The following is an 18,226-nucleotide window of genomic DNA, read 5'->3' as shown; positions in this document are numbered from 1 at the left end:
TCCACTTAGGGAAATATTCTTAGGTTGGGCTATAATTCTAGGAGATTATTTTGCTTATTTTTTTAAAGACACCTCTTTAGGAAGAGAATGTTTTAACAAGATAATCATTAAAAATAGATATAAAATTTGTATAAAGGCAGGAAGGAAGGGAGAACACTACAACTTATTTTTTTTTTTGATGTAGACATACTTTTGCAATGAAAACAAGGTCTGTTGGAAGCTGGCTAAACATGAGCATAGGAAAGATTTACTTTGTACACTGGTTCTTGAGCCTGGACTAATGGTGGCACATGCAAGGACATTACTGAGGGACAGAAGTGAATAAAAGAGAGCTGAAAGTTGAGTCAGAAACCAGGCCTGTAAGAAATCCCACTGTGGGCTAGGGCTTAGTTCTGGGAAGAGACCCAATCTGCCAGCAAGTAGCACCTTCCTTTGACTTGTGTTTCTTTTGTCATTTTTGAATTTAAGTATGATCTTGATGAATGCTAATGCTTAGACTTTGTCTTCTCTATGATATGAAAGATGGGTTTAATATCTATGGTCTGCATGAAAGAACAAAATGGGGAGAAATGCACTTTCACAAACAATATGGCAATGACACTAAGAATTTGAACACATTTTCTATGGTCCCCAAATCACAGGCTGTGATTAGACAGCTACCAATGCATGGACATAAGGATGGAGCAGAGTGCTTTAAACTGCAATCAGATACCAATGATTTCCTGGAAAGTGGTCTGGGCTAATGTTAGCTGTGGTGTTACTACTTATTAGGTGGTATGTGATCAAGTTAGTCAGGTAAATCATAATAGTATTTAAATTGCACATATTAGAGCCTCTATGTTACATGGGGAGAAAAAACAATTTACAACTTTCTAAAGTAATGATTACATACATATATGCTGGTTTTGCTTTTGTATTATATTGGCAGGATCAAAATCCACATACATATATGTGTAAATGCATATATCAGCAAGAACATATTAAGAAGAAAATAGAGCATAACTTGTTTAAACTAAAGACAGAATAGGCAGAAGATTGACTATGATCTTTATTATAAAATATGCAAGAAGACAGTAATACATTAACAAACAAACACAAAACATTTCCAAAATATCTTTTGAATATTGAACACAGGTAATCACTCTTCTTTCCATTTGTTCTCAACTATAAAAAGATACTTAACTGATAAACGTATTTTTCCCAAACACTCTTTTCATTGCCTTATGTACATCTTTGTTCCTTAGACTGTAGATGAGGGGATTCAGCATGGGAATCACGATGGTAAAAAGGTTGACACTATCATGTCATGGTCCAACGCGTAGGTGGAACTTGGTCTCACATACATGAAGAGGATGGTTCCATGAAAAACTGACACTCCAGTTAGGTGAGAGCCACACGTAGAGAAGATTTTTCTCCGCCCCTCTGCAGAACGCATCCTCAGAATGGCCAACAGAATGAAGCCATAGGAGATCAGGACAATCAGGACAGTGACCATCTCAATGGAGCCCACCAAGTAGAAGAGTAGTAGCTGGTTTGTATGAGTGTCAGAACAGGCAATAGCAAGGAGGGGAGGGATGTCACAAAACACATGTCTGATTTCATTGGAGGCACAGAAGGGTAGCCTAAATGTGGCCACTGTGTGTACAGAGCCATTCAAAATGCCACTGAAGTAGGAAGCAATGATGAGTGGCACATAGACTCTGGGTGACATGCTAACTGTATACAGGAGAGGGTTATAGATTGCCACATAGCGATCATATGCCATTGCAGCCAAGAGGAAACATTCTGTGGTCCCAAAAGTAGTAGCAAGAAACATCTGTGTTGCACATCCAAGGAGTGAAATGTCTTTATTCTTTGACAGAAAATCTACTAACATATTTGGAGTAATTACTGAGGAAAAGCAGGCATCCACTGATGATAACACACTCAGAAAATAGTACATGGGGTTGTGGAGCCGGGAATCCCCAATGACCAATACAATCAGCCCTAAATTTCCCATCAGAGTAAACAGGTAAATTACCAGAAAAAGAAAGAAGAAGAGAATTTGCAGTTCAAGATCGTCTGTGAAGCCCTTCAGTACAAATGTAGTAACTTCAGTAACATTCTTCATGTTGAAACCTCACAAAAAATGTAAAGATATTTGTACAATTACGACTCTTTACTACAAAAAGAATAAATAGAACTTTGACTGAGTGACACAAGGGAACATGAGCTATGTTCTCATATTTATGTTTTTGCAATGTAAAAATTGCCACTTACACATAAGAAGACATTGACAAGACAGTGGGTCAAGTGTCCATGCCACTCACTGCAAAATTAAATAGAGAAGATGGGTGTCCACTCAGTGTGTGAACCCATGTCATTTGCAAAACCATCAGGTCAACTGGTTAGTTTACAACTGCTTTTTAAAGCTGTTTGTCATATTAAGTCACATTAAAACACAATGTGATTGTCTAAAAATAATTTCCCCTTACCACATATGATCCTCACCCGTTAACTGGTACCTAATCAACAAAACAAATAAACAAGTAAAATAAACCAAAGACACTGGAAATAGAGAACAGGCTGACAATGACCAGAGCAGAGAAGGGAGAGTATTTCAGGGGAAAAGGGGAAGGGTTTACGGAACAAGTATAAAGGACACATGGACAAAAACTAAGGGGGTTGGTAATGGGAGGGAGGCGGGGAAGCACTGGGTGGGTGGGCTGGGGCTGGAGTAGAAGGCAGAAAACTCAACTTGAACAACAATGACAATAAAATAAATTTTTTAAAAATAATTTTTTTGACAATGACACACGTGAGGTAGCATCAGTGTCCAGAGCATTGGACTAGAGGTGTCAGCATACTAGACTTTTCAGTAATGGTGTAAAGTGAATGATCTAAGCTGGTCTCCTAGAATGAGAATGTTAATATTTACTTATGGTATAATATTGGAGTAAAATTAAAAGACAAAATATGTTAATAAACTTGATTCTTGACAATTCTGTAAAGATGAGAATTATTGAATTAGCTTGGATTCTATAGAGTAGATGTGTCCTGGAATGTTACTGTTAATGAGTTAATTGCTAAAATTTTCTAACTCTATTATATCTTCTTGGATCCATACAAAGAATGAATCAAGGTTTATTTATTTATTTATTTAACGATGATGTCCCATGAGTGAATTAAACAAACTTAAGAAATAAAAGTAAACTTTGGTGTATAAGATAAAATCTATTTTTTAAAAATATGAACAAGAGTCACAGGACAAAATTAGCCTCAATACAATTCCTGTCATCAATTCAGTGATGCAAGACATATGACAAAAAATTTTGATCTCAAAGTATGTGTTCACTGGCCAGGTTCACAATTCAATGTCCAACTCATGTGTCCAGTGTAGGCTTTTTCTTCAAAGTTCACTCTTCTTTCAAATAGCAATATGTTTGAATGAGCAAGCAGATAGGATAGTATACAGCCAGGTACATTAATCAAATGAGTGGAGCAATAAATGTATGAAACAATTTCTTCTAAATACATCATCTTTGTTTGCAAATTTAACATGACTGTATAATTGATCTTTTGTCATCAGATGTATTTATTTTTAAAACAGCAAATACCAGGTCCCAAAACTAATACTTTGCCTAACCCATAAAAATATATGACCAGAGCCTTGAGCCAGATAGTTCCTTTTTGTCTCCATTTAATATATTTGTTGTGTGATTATTGCCACACACTGAAATATTATTTCAGGATGAAATTCAACAAATTATATTTTGATTATAATTATTTTCTCTACCCACACAGCTCACCATTCCATTTGCTACATTACTGTGAGCTTGATTTCACTTTGGGTAAGATAGTGAAAGACTACAGTGTTAAATACTTCAGCTACATTTAATTAGATGCCAAAATAAAACCTATACTGGGCATAGCTAAGTCAATATTAAAATATGTTGAAAGCACTTAGAGGTATAAAGAGAAGATGTCTGATTCTTGGAGAATTTAGTAACAAAGCATTGCCTTTTAAAATTAATGCAAAACCAGTTTTCTAATTTTTTTTAAATTTTATTTTTCATTGTTAGATTATTACAGTTGTCCCCATTTTTCCCCCTTTTGACACCTCACCCTGCCCTGGCCCCTCCTTCCCCCAGGCTATCACTGCACTGCTGTTTGTGTCTATGGGTTATGCATGTCTGTTGTTGGATAATCCCTTCACCTTCTCCCATTCAGTCCCTCCCTTCCTGCTCCCCTCTGACAGCTGTCAGTCTGCCTTTTCAACAAGTAAAACCCACTTATGGAAATATATCTGGAGTACCGAACCAGTGTTCAACAGTGTATATGCCCCCACTATGGTCATATCAGTGTTATTTGCAATAGCCAAGATGCAGAAATGGCCCAAGTTCCAATCATTAGATGAGTGGATAAAAAAGCTCAGTGGAATACTACATGGGCCACAGAAAGAAAGATCTCCAACCTCGTTTGAGGCAGCATAGATGGACCTAAGATTAGTATGCTAGTGAAATAAGCCAGTCAATGAAAGACAATATCATTGAACTCCCTTATATGTGAAATCTATGAACAAAATAAACTAATTAACAAAATAAAAACAGAGTGCATAGATAGATACATGGAACAATCTAAAACAAAGTTTTAAAGAAGGCAAAAAAAAAAATCCTAGTATAGTCGTTGCCTCAGCACTGAACACTACGTGGGCCAAACAAAAGAAAAAATACAGCCATGTACTGAGTACATAGCAGCAGGAAATGGAGCTTTGTGAACATGGGGTTATGCACCTTTCTAGCAACTCTCACAGCTAAGTAGTACCAGAGCCAGCAATCAACCCTGCATCTCCCTCAGAGTGTGTGCTCATTTCTCAGTGTTACACTGTCTCCTGTAGTATCATGGCCTCATTTGTAGCTGGCCTCTCCTATTCTCACTCCCAGTGAAATAAAATATCATTTGTGATATATATTTAGATGAATTTTAAACATTAAGACTAGACAAACATTATGAAATAGCATTATCTTAAAATGAATTCTGTATCACAATTCTGGGAAAATAAAGGCTAGTAGATTGTTTCTTCATTAGAGCAAATACAAGCCTCCAGGTAGTTGAAGAGGTCTAATGTTTTCTTTATTTTTGCTTTAATCTGATCTGTCTTTTTCCATCATAAAAATGAAAACATACACTCAATTTGTTAAACTCTTACTTAACTCGACAAATTCAATAGTTGCAGTAGGCAGCAACTGAAGTGTTTAGTACTGGAGATTTTCTAACATTTGACCTTAAAATTTTATGCCACACTTCATGAACTATTTTTCAAGTGACATAAATTTTTCTCTTCTTACCTGTGTATCAGCAAATGTGGGTTTAGATACACTATGAACACAGTAATTTAGATCATTTATATTCCCTTACTCAACTGTTAATGAAAACCACGAGAATTTCCCCAAGGGGAATAGGCTCCAATTATCTTCTGGTTCAAGAGAGCAACATGATGACTTACTTGGTAATTAAAAAGAAAATGGTTATGGAATACTTTACTGCATGTTGATATTTATTTAATAATCAGAGTCTTTTGGCCTCTGAGTACAATTGTGCTATAGATTTGCATTTTCCAGATGATTAGTGACATTAAGTTTTTTCTTACTTGCATCTGTATGTATTGTATTTCTTTTTGTTTTCTTTCTTATTAAATTTATCAGGGTAACATTGGTTAATAAGACTATGTTGGTTTCAAGTGTACATTTCTATGAAACATGTACTGAATGTTGCATGGTGTGCTCACTGTCCAAAGTCAAATCATCTTCTGTCACTGATGCAGACACCGGCCCGCAGTGTTCATGTCATTATGGATGAAATGTGACATTCACACAGACTACTGGGAGGACAAGGGACAGCATGCCTTTTCTCTCAAGGGGAGCAAAAGCCTTGAGCGTTGCTGTGGCTGGCCTTTATTTGGTTTCTCGGCACATTACATGATGGTCCTTATTTACTATGCACAGGTTCACTTTAGGTGATTATCTTTTACAGAAAACCAAGGAGCCAATGCCACTAATCACATCACAGAAGAGGGATACTTGCTAATGAAAAGGCAAAAGAGGTTGAATGGGTTACACTCATCTTTGGAAGGTTTAGTATGGATTTTAGGAAGTTACTTTGCAGTAAATGTCCTCAATTCAGGGTGAGGGAGGTTTTTAGCAAGAGCAAGACTCAAAGTGGCCTAGGCACATTGCAGGCCTGATTCTCCATGGGAGAACCTGTCTGTGGGCATGGATCCTGTGCATCTCTGAGTGCGAGCTGGGCCCATGCGATGCAGTATGGTCTCCTACATGTCGCCATAGATTTGGCCCCCTTTATCCCTTTATTCTCCCCTAATTCCCATCTCTCTGGTAACTACAATACTGTTTTCTGGGTCTATAAGATTCAGTTTTATGTCCCACATTTGAGTAAAATCACAGGGTTCTTAGCCTTTTCTGAGCAATTTGTTTCACTTAGCCTAATAATTCAAGGTCCATCCATAGTGTCACAAATGGCAGTATTTCATTTTTTCCAATGGCTGAGTAGTATTCCATTGTATTATGTACCACATCTTCTTTATCCACTCATCTCTCCAAGGACACTTGGTTTGTCTCCAGGTCCTGGCCACTGTTAATAGTGCTGCAATGAACATAGGGGTACATATATTTTTGCTAATAATGTTTTCAAATACTGGAGGTCGATACCCAGAAAAAAGGTCGCTGAGTCACATGATAACTCTCTTTTACTTTGTGGAGGAACCTCCATAATGTTCTCTGTAGTGACTAGCAGTTTCCATTCCCACCAGCAGTGAATGGGGGTTTCTTTTTCTCCACAACCTCTCCACACTTGTTAATTTTTCTCTTAATTATGATAATAGCCATTCTAACAGGTGTGAGGTGGTATCTCATTGTAGTTTTGATTTGCACTTCCCTAATAGCTAGTGAAGTTGAACATCTTTTCATATTTCTGTTGTCTGTATGTATGAATGTATGTATGTATGATGTTTTTTGGGATGAAGTGTGTGTTCAAGTCCTCTGCCCATGTTTTAATTGGATTGTTTGTTATGTGTTGAGTTGTATGAATTCTTTATATTCTGGATATTAATCTATTTTGGAAACATTGTTTGCAAATATCTTCTTCCATATAGCTTACTCCCTTTTATTTTTTGGAGGTTTCTTTTGCTGTGTAGAAGCTTTTTACTTTGATATACTTTCATTTATATATACTTGCCTTTATTTCCGTTGCCTTTGGGGTCAAGTTCATAAAATATTCTCTAAGCCAGGGTCCATAAGTTTAGTACCTATGATTATTTCTGTGCAATTTATTATGTCAGATCTTATATTGTATTCATATTTCTCTGTGGCCATTTGTGTCTTTTTTTTGAGAAATGTCTATTCAAGTGGTTTCCAAATATTTTCTCCCATTCTGTAGTTTGCCTTTTCACTCCATTTTTTCCTTTTTTGTACAGGTTTTTAGTTCATTATTCTCACTTAACTAACTTTGCTTTTTAAATTTTTTTATACATCTATTCTTTTTTTAAGATTTTATTTATTTATTTTTAGGGAGGGAAGGGATGGAGATAGAGATAGAGATAGAGAGAGGAGAGAGAGGGAGAGAGAGAGAGACAGAACATCAATGTTCGTTGCTGGGGGTTATGGCCTGCAACCCAGGAATGTACCCTGGCTGGGAATCCAACCTGGGACACTTTGGTTCCCAGCCCGTGCTCAATCCACTGAGCTACGCCAGCCAGGACTAACTTTGCTTTTGATGACTGTGTTTATTGTGTCCTGGTATCACAACCATGAAATCATTGTCATGTCCAAAGTCTAGCTTTTCCTTAGTTTTCTTTTGGGAGTTTACTTTAAAAATATTTTTATTTGTGTCTTTGGAATCAGTTTTTCCAGAAGGCCAACTATTTTATTTACTTTTTATATTTTAATATTTTTATTGTTGTTCAAGTACAGTTTTCTGCCTTTTCCCTCCACCCCTCCCCACCACCCTAGTCTTCCCACCTCCTTCCCCTGTTTCCACCTCCCCGTTATTATTGTCCATGTGCCCTTTAAAATTGTTCCTGTAAACTCTTCACCCATTTCCCCTATAATCCCCTCTCCTCTCCCCTCTGTCACTGTTAGCCTGTTCTCAATTTCAGTGCCTTTGGTTATATTTTTCTCACTTGTTCATGTTGTTGATTAGGTTCCTGTTAAAGGTAAGATCATATGGTATTTGTCTTTCACCATCTGGCTTATTTCACTTAGCATAATGCTCTCCAGTTCTGTTCATGCTGTTGCAAAGGGTAGAAGCTCCTTCTTTCTTTTGCTGCATAGAATTTCATCTGGTCAATGTATCATAGGTTTTTGATCCATTCATTTACTGATGGGCACTTAGGTTGCCTCCAGCACTTGGCTATTGTATATTGTGCTGCTATGAACATTGGGGTGCATAGGTTCTTTTGGGTTGCTGTTTCAGCATTCTTAGAGTATAACCCCAGCAGTGGAATACCTGGGTCAAAAGGAACTTCCTTTTTTCATTTTCTGATGAAATTCCATACTGTTTTCCACAGTAGTTGCACCAGTCTGCAATCCCATCAACGGTGCACTAGGGTTCCCTTTTCTCCTCAACCTCTCCAACATTTGTTGTGCGTTGCTTTGTTTATGATGGCCATTGTGACTGGTGTGAATTGGCATCTCATTGTGGTTTTAATTTGCATCTCTCTGATAGCTAGCGATACTGAACATCTTTTCATATGTCTCTGGGCCCTCTGCATATTCTCCTTGGAGAACTATCTGTTCAAGTCCTTTACCCACTTTTTAATTGGGTTGCTTGTCTTCTTAGAGTGGAGTCATGAGAGTTCTGTATATATTTTGGAGATCAAACCCTTTTCAGAGGTATCATTGGCAAATATGTTTTCCCATACAGTTGGTTCTCTTTTCATTTTAATGCTGTTTCCATTAGCCATGCAGAAGCTTTTTATTTTGATGAGATCCCGTTCGTTTATTCTTTCCTTTATGTCTCTTGCTGTAGTGGACTTATCAGTGAATATATTGCTGTATGGGATATCTGAGATTATCCTTACTGTGTTCTACTCTAGGATTTTTATGGAGTTGTGACATGCATTTAAGTCTTTTATCCATCTTGAGTTTATTGGTGTGTAAGTTGGTGATTGAGATTCACTTTGTTACATGTGGCTGTCCAGATATCACAACACTATTTTTAAGAGATTATTTTTACTTCACTGTATGCTTCTGCTCCTTTGTGAAATATTAGTAGACCATAGAAACATGGGTTTATTTCTGGGCTCCCTACTTTGTCCCATTGGTCTATGTGTCTGTTCTTATGCAAGCGCCAGAATGTTTTGATTACAGTGGCCTTGTAATGTAGATTGGTATTAGGTATTGTGATCCCTCCTACTTTGTTTTCATTCTCAAAATTGCTGAAGCTATGGAGGGTCATTTCTGGTTGCATATACATTTTTGAAATGTTTGTTCTATACCTGTGAAATATGTCACTGGTATTTTAATAGGGATTGTATTGAATCTATAAATTGCTTGACACCGAAACTATAGTTCATATAACACTTACCACAGAATTATTGGTATCTGACCCCGGATCAAAGCACTCTGCTCCCTCCTTAGGTTTATGTGTTGGCAGCAATTCTAAGTACAGCCTGTGGTTTGGAGACCACAGATAATGTTTGCGAATTCTTGGTGTCATTACCATGCTTTCTGTGATGGTGCATTTCACTGTCTTTTATTATTCCATCAAAAGCACAAACAGAATCCATTCTTTCATTCTCACAATATGAAGAGTGACATGAACATTTATGAAGATCATAGTTGAACTCAAACATGACAAAAAATAAGCACAATTTGGAGGGTAAGGCACACCAAGCGTGCAGTTTGAGCTCTTCCCACAACTGAGCCCCAGTTCATCTTGACACTTTTCCCTAGAGGCCTGGTCCTGACCCAGCTCTGGTTCTGTTTTACTCTGACCCCTCCCACCCTCTGTTACCCATGCAGGTGCTCCCACTCCTTAGTCCCCGGACCCAGGAGCCAAGATACAGAAAAGCATACCTGCTCTGCTCATTTGTGGCCCTGCTGCCCACAGACCTCACTTTCATTGCAAGTGTGTGTCCTTCAAGAAAAATTTTAAGTGGCAGTTGTCCTTCCTTCTTTCTTTTTTCCTTTATTCTTTCCTTTTGTTTTTGTGATTACTACAGTCACCAATATTACAATTGATATTTTAATTTATTTTTATTTGGTGAAAACCCTTTTACTTTCAACAAAAGAATCTCCCTAGACCATAGAACAAAAATATTTCTCTAAAGTAGAATTATTAAATCCAAAGCCCCTTTGCAGAACAAACACAAAGCATCTCTTTTCACAATATATTCCCCCCACCAGTTTTCTTACATTTCTTTTTTCCTATTTGAATTCTCACCTCGCTATTCACTTATTTCCCTCCTTTAAGTGTGTCTTCTTAGTGAGTTCTTTTTCTGTTGCTACATTATAATTTTTCTCACATTTTTTCTTTCTTTTTCTTTAATTTTCAACTATCATTTATACTTAAGATTATTCTGCTGTAGTTTGAGATGTACAGCAAAGTGGTTAGACAATCATGTACTTGACAGAGTGGTCCTTTCAGCTTCATGTACCCACCTGACTCTGTAAATATTTATCTCAGTGTCATTGACTGTTTGAGGTCTGTCTGGAAAAAGTACAGCCATTGTTACTATAACAAGAATAGTTTATGACATTGATGTAACCTGGCAGCCAAGGAGAGTGGACTGGAAGGTGCATGTGTGAATAGTGATGACCTCACTGCACTAGTCAGTGGGCATTGTAGACCCCATTGAGTGAGCATGTGTTCTGTGTGGCCAATTCATTAAAAAATGACTGAGTAGAGCAATGAATTTGCATCAAATTTTGCATGAAATTTGAACATTCCTCTCCAAAAACTACTCAGATGACTCAGAAGGCTTTTGGGGAGGATGCGATGACTGCTGCACAAAGGAAAGTGAGGCACAAAGGATTCAAAGATGGTTGGGAATCTGTTGAAAGTGACCTGTGTTCTGAGAGGCCTGCAACAAGCACAGCGCCTGAAATGTTGAATGTGTTTGAGCTGCAATCAATAAAGATTGGGACTGACAGTGCAAGAACTAGGAGTTGACCTGGGGATTCCAAAAACTACTGCATCTAGATTTTGACACAAGATCTTGCCATGAAACCTGTTGTGGCAAAAGTTGTTCCATGGCTTCTGCTACCAACACAAAAGGAACATTGTGCTGAAGTTGCTAATGACTTGATTCAAACCACTACCAATGAACCAGATGTCCTCAAGAAAAGCACAGCCAGAAATGAACTATGGGTCTATTGTTATGATCCAGACACAAAAGACCAGTCATCCCAATGGAAGTCACTTGGTTCTCCATGGTCCAAGAAGAGGAGCAGAAAAGCTGCAGCAATATCAAGACCATGTTCACTTTGTTTTTTGATTTTGAAAGCATTCTCCATCATGTGTATACTCTCCAGGCCAAACAATGAATAAATAGTAGTGCATCAAAATTCTTCATTGGTTGAGAGATGCAATATGATCAAAATGGCTACCTGGTGATTGGGAACTGGTGATTGGCAGCTTCATCTCAAGATGATTCCTGTTCATGCATCACATATCATGCAGAGTTTTTTTGCATAACATCTAATCACCCAAGTGACTCAGCCCTACCACCCAGATTTGGCACCTTGCAACTTCTGGCTTTCCCAAAACTAAAATCACCTATGGAAGTGAAGAGGTTTCAGACCATTGATGAGACTCAGGAAAATATGAGGGGATGGCTGATGGCCACTGGGAGAATTGTGTAAGGTTCCAAGGTGCCTCCTTTGAAGAGGATTGAGACATCATTGTCCTACCTACAATGTTTCTTCTATCTTGTATCTTTGTCAATAAATGTCTCTGTTTTTAAATTTTACATGGATGGATGCTTTCTGAGCAGACCTTATAGGCCCTGTGCTGTAATCTACATTTCTTGGCTATCTTGTAACTACCAATTTGTAGTGGTTAATCCTTCACTTTGTCCACCCATTCCTCCAACCTCTCTCTCCTCTGACAACTGTCAGTCTGTTCTCTGTGTCTATGAATCTGTTTCTACTTTGTTTGTTACCTTATTTTGTTCATTAGATTCCAGATAAAAGTGAAATCATATGGTACTTGTCTTTCTCTGATTGGCTTATTTCACTTGGCATAATACCCTCAGTCCCCATCCATCTGCTGCAAAAGGTAAGATTTGTTTGTCTTTTATGGCCAAGTGGTATTCCATTGTGTAAACTAAAACAACTTTTTATCCACTCACTTACTGATAAGCACTTTGGCTGCTTCCAAAACTTGGCTCTTTAAATAACTCTGCAATAAACATAGAGGTGCATATATTATTAGAGGTGCATTTATTCAAATTAGCATTTTAGTTTTCTCCAGATATATTTCCAGAAGTGGAATTGTTGGGTCTTAAGGCAGCTCCCTTTTTATATTTTAAAAATATTTTTCAATTTCTAAAAATTTTAATTTATTTTTCATTGAATTCATTGGAGTGACATTGTTTAAGAAAGTTAAATATACTTCAGGATTCAGCTCTACACTACATCATCTGTAAATTGGATTGTGTGTTCATCACTGCACGTTGTTTTCTTCCATTACCACTTATCCTTGCTTTATCTTGCAGTTCTAATATTAAGTTTTTGTAAAGCTAGATTGTAAAAAGATTTTATTTATTACTTTTTTAGGAGAGGGGAAGGGAGTGAGAGAGGCAGTGCAAGAAACATTGAAGCAAAAGAGAAACACAGATTAGTTGGATGCTTCTTTTTAATGTCCCAGCCAGAGATGGAACCTATAACCCAGGCACGTGACGGGGCAGGGAACCTAACTGGAGACTGTTCAGTCTGTGGGGTGATGCCCAAGTAGATGAGACACAGTGGTCAGGGCTCCATCTTTACATTTTTTATTAACTACATAATGCTTTGAACGGAGGCTGCACCAACCTGCATTCCCATCTACAGTGCCCGAGGGTTTCCATTTCTCCTCATCTTAGCAAACAATTGTTTGTTGATCTACTGATGATAACCATTCTGGCAAGAAAAACAAACATGTTCATCATATCTTTTTCAATATTGAGGCATAGAACATACTTTCAATTTTTTAATTCATTTTTAACTGTGAAAAGATACTTTATTGAAACTCCTATTTTTCCCAAACACTCTTTTCATTGCCTCTTTCACATCTTTGTTCCTCAGACTGTAGATAAGGGGATTCAGCATGGGAATCACGATGGTGTAAAATGTTGACACTATCATGTCATGGTCCAAAGCATAGCTGGAACTCGGTCTCACATACATGAAGAGGATGGTTCCATGATAAATTGACACTCCTGTTAGGTGGGAGCCACAGGTAGAGAAGACTTTTTTCCGTCCCTCAGCAGAATGCATCCTCAGAATGGCCAACAGAATTAAACCATAGGAGATCAGGACAATCAGGATGGTGACCACCTCAATGGAGCCCACCAAGTAGAAGAGTAGAAGCTGGTTTATGTGAGTGTCAGAACAGGCAATAGCAAGGAGAGGAGGGCATCACAAAAGACATGTCTGATTTATTGGAGGCGCAGAAAGATAGGCTAAAGGTGGCCACTGTGTGTACAGAGGCATTCAAAATGCCTGCGATGTAGGAAGCAATGATGAGTGGCACATAGACTCTGGGTGACATGCTAACTGTATACAGGAGAGGGTTGTAGATTGCCACATAGCGATCATATGCCATTGCAGCCAAGAGAAAGCATTCGTGGTCCCAAATGTAGCAAAGAAAAACATTTGTGCTACACACCCAAAATAAGAAATGGCTTTGTTTTCATCCAGGATTGACCAACATTTTGGGTGTAACCACTGAAGAATAACAGGCATCCAAAATGGACAACACAGTCAGAAAATAGTACATAGGGTTGTGCAGCCGAGAGTCCATAGTGACCAATATGACCATTCCCAAATTGCCTATCAGAGTGAAAAGATAGATAGCTAGAAAGAGTAAAAACAGAAGGACTTGCACCTCAAAATCACCTGTGAATCCCGTCAATATAAACATAGTGACTTCAGTGACATTTTTAGTGTGAATCTTGCGTAAATCAAAATTTGAAGTCAACTGTGACATTTTGTTTTTATTTCTAGATTTTAAAGCAGTATTGTTAAAAATACATGTACTGCATTTTATCCCCTTGATTTTTCTTAAAGGGCTTACGAAATCCTTGGTGGTGAGGGAATACCAGTGATGAAGAAGTTGTGGCCATTAAATGCATTACCCTGTTAAATTCAAGAAATTTTGGTTAAATGATTGGATAAATTTGTCATGTTTTTAAAAATCTCAAGTTATGTGTTTAATTTCCAATTTATTTTCTGTCAAATTTACTTCCACCTAGTTTCATATCCCATCATTTTAACATTCACAAGATGAACAAATACAGAAGATTTAATCCACAATTGTAATAGAAAGGATACATCTGAAAGAACTCTAGATTTCCTACATTGTGTTTGAGATGCCTTTCCTTAACATTTACAACTGTTAAAAGGAAAGCAACTGCACTTATATGGCAAGATTGTGTATCAATTGGAATTGTATTGTATTTGCATGAGAAAAATGTAAAATTATTTTAGATTATTTCCAGATGAGTAGAAAATGAGTAACATTAGACTTACATTTCAACTTGTCATGTTGGGCCAGCCTTTTCCCACCAAGCCATGTATATCCTCTTTTGACTGGAATCCATTCCACTAGTCCTTCCTGACACTGGGGAGGCACCTTGTACACAAGTCATCATAGAACGTTGGTTTGTTTGGTTTGGTTGTTCAGTTTTCTTTGTTGGTACACCTATCACCAAGTTGTCTATTTAGGACTGCACCGTTTATTACATTGTCAATAGTTTTCCAATTTAAGTTAATGCCAGTGAAAGGTGTTTCTATTTATATACTCATTGGTCTTGTAAAATGCTTGGGTGCACTTTTAAGACTTATGTATGTCACAAATAAATCATGACAGTTTCAATATATTGCAGTTTCTTAAGGAGTCACTAAAATTATTATAAAGGAAAAACTACCCAATAATAGCTTATAACATTTATAAAAGCTAGGTTATAAAAGCAAAATTACAACAAGAGCCACAAGGTAGTGTTTTATTTCTAGCATGTTTCCCTTTGCCTCTACACATTTCTCATTCAGCAAAATGTGAAAAGGAAGACAGTACATCAAAAAAGGGAAGCATACCTGTACCTGGGCTGAATTCTCACAGTTTAAACACAGTGAAAGGCAGCATTCCACATCTAGGAGCAAGATTTCGGGAGTGTGGCTCTTGTTTCCCTTCAGCGTGTCACAGGTGGAAGGAGTGAAAAACCGCAGTGTGTGGGCCCAGGGACATACCAGTGACTTACACATGTGATGCAGAACATTTTGTCAATGCTCACACATCAAGAAAAAAAATGAGAAATCTGCATATTTTTATTTTCCAGAAAGGTCTTCCCAGATCCATGTGGAATACTTTAAATCAAGACTAAATAGCTTTTTAAATGTGGGGATACAAATCGCGCCCCCCACACAAAATGCTCATTTAATCCTTAGAGATTCTAAAGTAAAAAAATACAACTAAACTAAATTTCAACTTCTGTGTAAAACAGACCACTATACTCTTGAAAACACAAACACACAGATGTCTATAGTAATTTTAGTTTACTTTGAAATATTAAAGTAAGATAAAATCAATTAATAATATAATTATGTATTAGTATATTATTTGAGAATTAAACAAATTTATTTCTGTTTAACAAAATTTCTTGTTCCCTCTCTCTCTCTCACCCATGTTTGCCTGGACAGATTCAGGGACAAAACAGGCATCAGGCAGATCAGAGGAAGCACAGTGAAAACAACAGAAAGTGTGCAAGCAACTTTAGAAAATGTATCAATATGTAGTATATGAAAGGTATCCGTTACAAAATACACAGTGACTGTTACACACAGGAGAAATTTCAGCAACAGCACAGCTCTAACCTTTATTAATGATGTGTCTGAGTGATGCAATTGTGTAAGTTTAACAACATTATATTTGTACTCTAAAACCTTGTATTAAAAATTTCAGATTAGCATCTAGTGACAGCATAACCTTGAAAAAGGTACTTTATTTCCCCAAACTGGAGAATAACTAAGATTCAAATTTTCAGGAATATCTTGTTCAACAACTTGAACATGGTGTGATTCCAGAGTGTTATTTATGAGATGCATTACAATGCATATTGAAGTGTGTTTATTTTATGTGAAGGATACATCCATGGATACATGGCTTCCAAATTTTATTTAACTAAACATGTGAACAGGGAGTTATGAAATTAGTTTTTCTTCAAAGTCTTGAGCAGTGACTGATCACCAGACCAGAAGCTAAGTATTCTTCTTTTAGTTATACATATGCTTTTCATTATGGTACTTAAGATATATTTAAATACCTTCCTCATGAGATTATATCCAGTGAGCCCCAATATTCTATGGTATCAAGACCCTTAAAAAGATAGAACTTTAAAATACATTTTGTTATTGTATTTTGACTCTAAGCAGCACAGTAAAAGAACAACATGTTTGCTTACATTCTTCATAATTGGGCATAATAATATTCTCATAACTTGATTTCTCTGAGTTCATCTGTAGTGCAAGGTAGTGGTTTATGAATGAAAGTATATTTTAATCTAAATTATGTTCCATTAGAGCAATTAGCTTCCTCACTGTAGGGAATGGGAGGGATGATAGACAAGATTGTGAGGTTCATCTACTTCATTGAGGATACTCTTCAAACAGGCATTTTGTCAACTGATGTTTAAGGACATTAGAACTGATTGTGTTTACATCAACTAATTTCACTTGAAGAGATAGACATTAGAGAGACATAGGTGAGATTTCAAAGTTTAACAAAAACACGATCATTCTGGAAAACTAAAGTCGAATGAGCTCCTCACCCCTCACCCAGTCAGCAAGCAAACGTCACCATCCAGCCCTGAGAATGGTGGTACAAACACTAAGCCTGAGACAAAGCCGAGCTATCATAGAGCTACAACACGTCATGAAGTGGCTGCGGGTGGTAGAATTTTCGTGCACATTACCTTATGTTTTGTACAGCAACCTGCAAACTGATTCAAAACCCTTTTATAGATGAGAAAACTGGGAACCAGCTTGACGTATAACTTGATCATGCTCACAGCTACTAGCACAGCCAGGATTCAAGCCCAGGGGTTTCTGTCTTCCAACTAAGCTCTTTTCAGGTGACCATGAAACGGTCTCATTGTGAAATGCTGTAATTTGGAAATGTTACCCCCCAGAAACAAGGCAAAATAACATCCTCTTGTATCTGAGTTCATTTACAAAATCACAAGCTCAAGTAAACGTTATATATTTATTAAAAAGAAACAAATTAAATGGCTTCTAGATCAATTAGCAACCTAGCAAAATGAGTTTAATTCATTTATGTCCTTTCATGAGAAAAAAATATGATTTCACAATGTTATATACCCAATGGTTAGTTGATAGGTAATTTTTTCTTCATTTAATAATTTTCATACATTTAAAAAATAGTCCCTTATTTCTATTGCCTTAATTTGTTATCTTCCATCAAGAAAATTAAATCTGATTTCTAATTTACAAATTGATTGACATAATATGTTCTACCTTTCTTAGTCTCCCTGTATTTCCCAATTTGGTCCATCAATTTTAAATTGAGCTCTAAGTTAACTAGAAATTTGACCTCAGACTTACATATTAAAGCAGATAATCTAGTTTGAGATTCAGGATTGTAACACCTGACATTTTTAGACGATGGAAAACCCCTCCTCTTACCTGTGGACATGAACTGCTCACTCAGTGAGGATGTGTATGAGCACGAAGCATTTGGATTCTTCTATGCCAGGTTCTCAAGCTCTTCTTGAAGTCCACAGAGACACTCCACAGAGAAAAGACACTAATTCTCCTCTGGGACAGAAAATGTATCAAGATCACTGTTGTGTTACCTAGTAAACAAGAGGATAATTGTGGAACAATAAGCAATATGATCAAATGATTACATAAATGCACTTTGGACTATAGTATAAACTGACATTTCACTGGAAAAAAAATTTGAGCAAGACTGGAAAAGAAATTGAATACACAGAACAAAGATCTGTAGCTCTGAT

The 18,226-nt window shown here is 37.0% G+C and overlaps 1 protein-coding gene and 2 pseudogenes across 1 annotated transcript in view; all 3 read right to left on the bottom strand.

The window, feature by feature from the left end:
* The window catches only part of LOC114500564 (olfactory receptor 1094-like), an 86,637-nt gene extending 70,065 nt beyond the window's left edge, over window positions 1–16,572 (bottom strand). The window contains exon 1 of the mRNA XM_028517282.2: window positions 16,517–16,572. The gene's annotated coding sequence lies outside the window, so the exon portion shown is untranslated. The remainder of the gene's footprint in view (window positions 1–16,516) is intronic.
* LOC114500590 lies at window positions 1,147–2,110 on the bottom strand (annotated as a pseudogene).
* LOC114500572 lies at window positions 13,197–14,251 on the bottom strand (annotated as a pseudogene).
* Window positions 16,573–18,226: the final 1,654 nt, after the last annotated feature.

The sequence above is a fragment of the Phyllostomus discolor genome, chromosome 6 (genome assembly GCF_004126475.2).
Source record: "Phyllostomus discolor isolate MPI-MPIP mPhyDis1 chromosome 6, mPhyDis1.pri.v3, whole genome shotgun sequence".
In the NCBI taxonomy this organism is placed as follows: domain Eukaryota; kingdom Metazoa; phylum Chordata; class Mammalia; order Chiroptera; family Phyllostomidae; genus Phyllostomus; species Phyllostomus discolor.
This window is presented reverse-complemented; position numbering and strand designations above follow the sequence as displayed.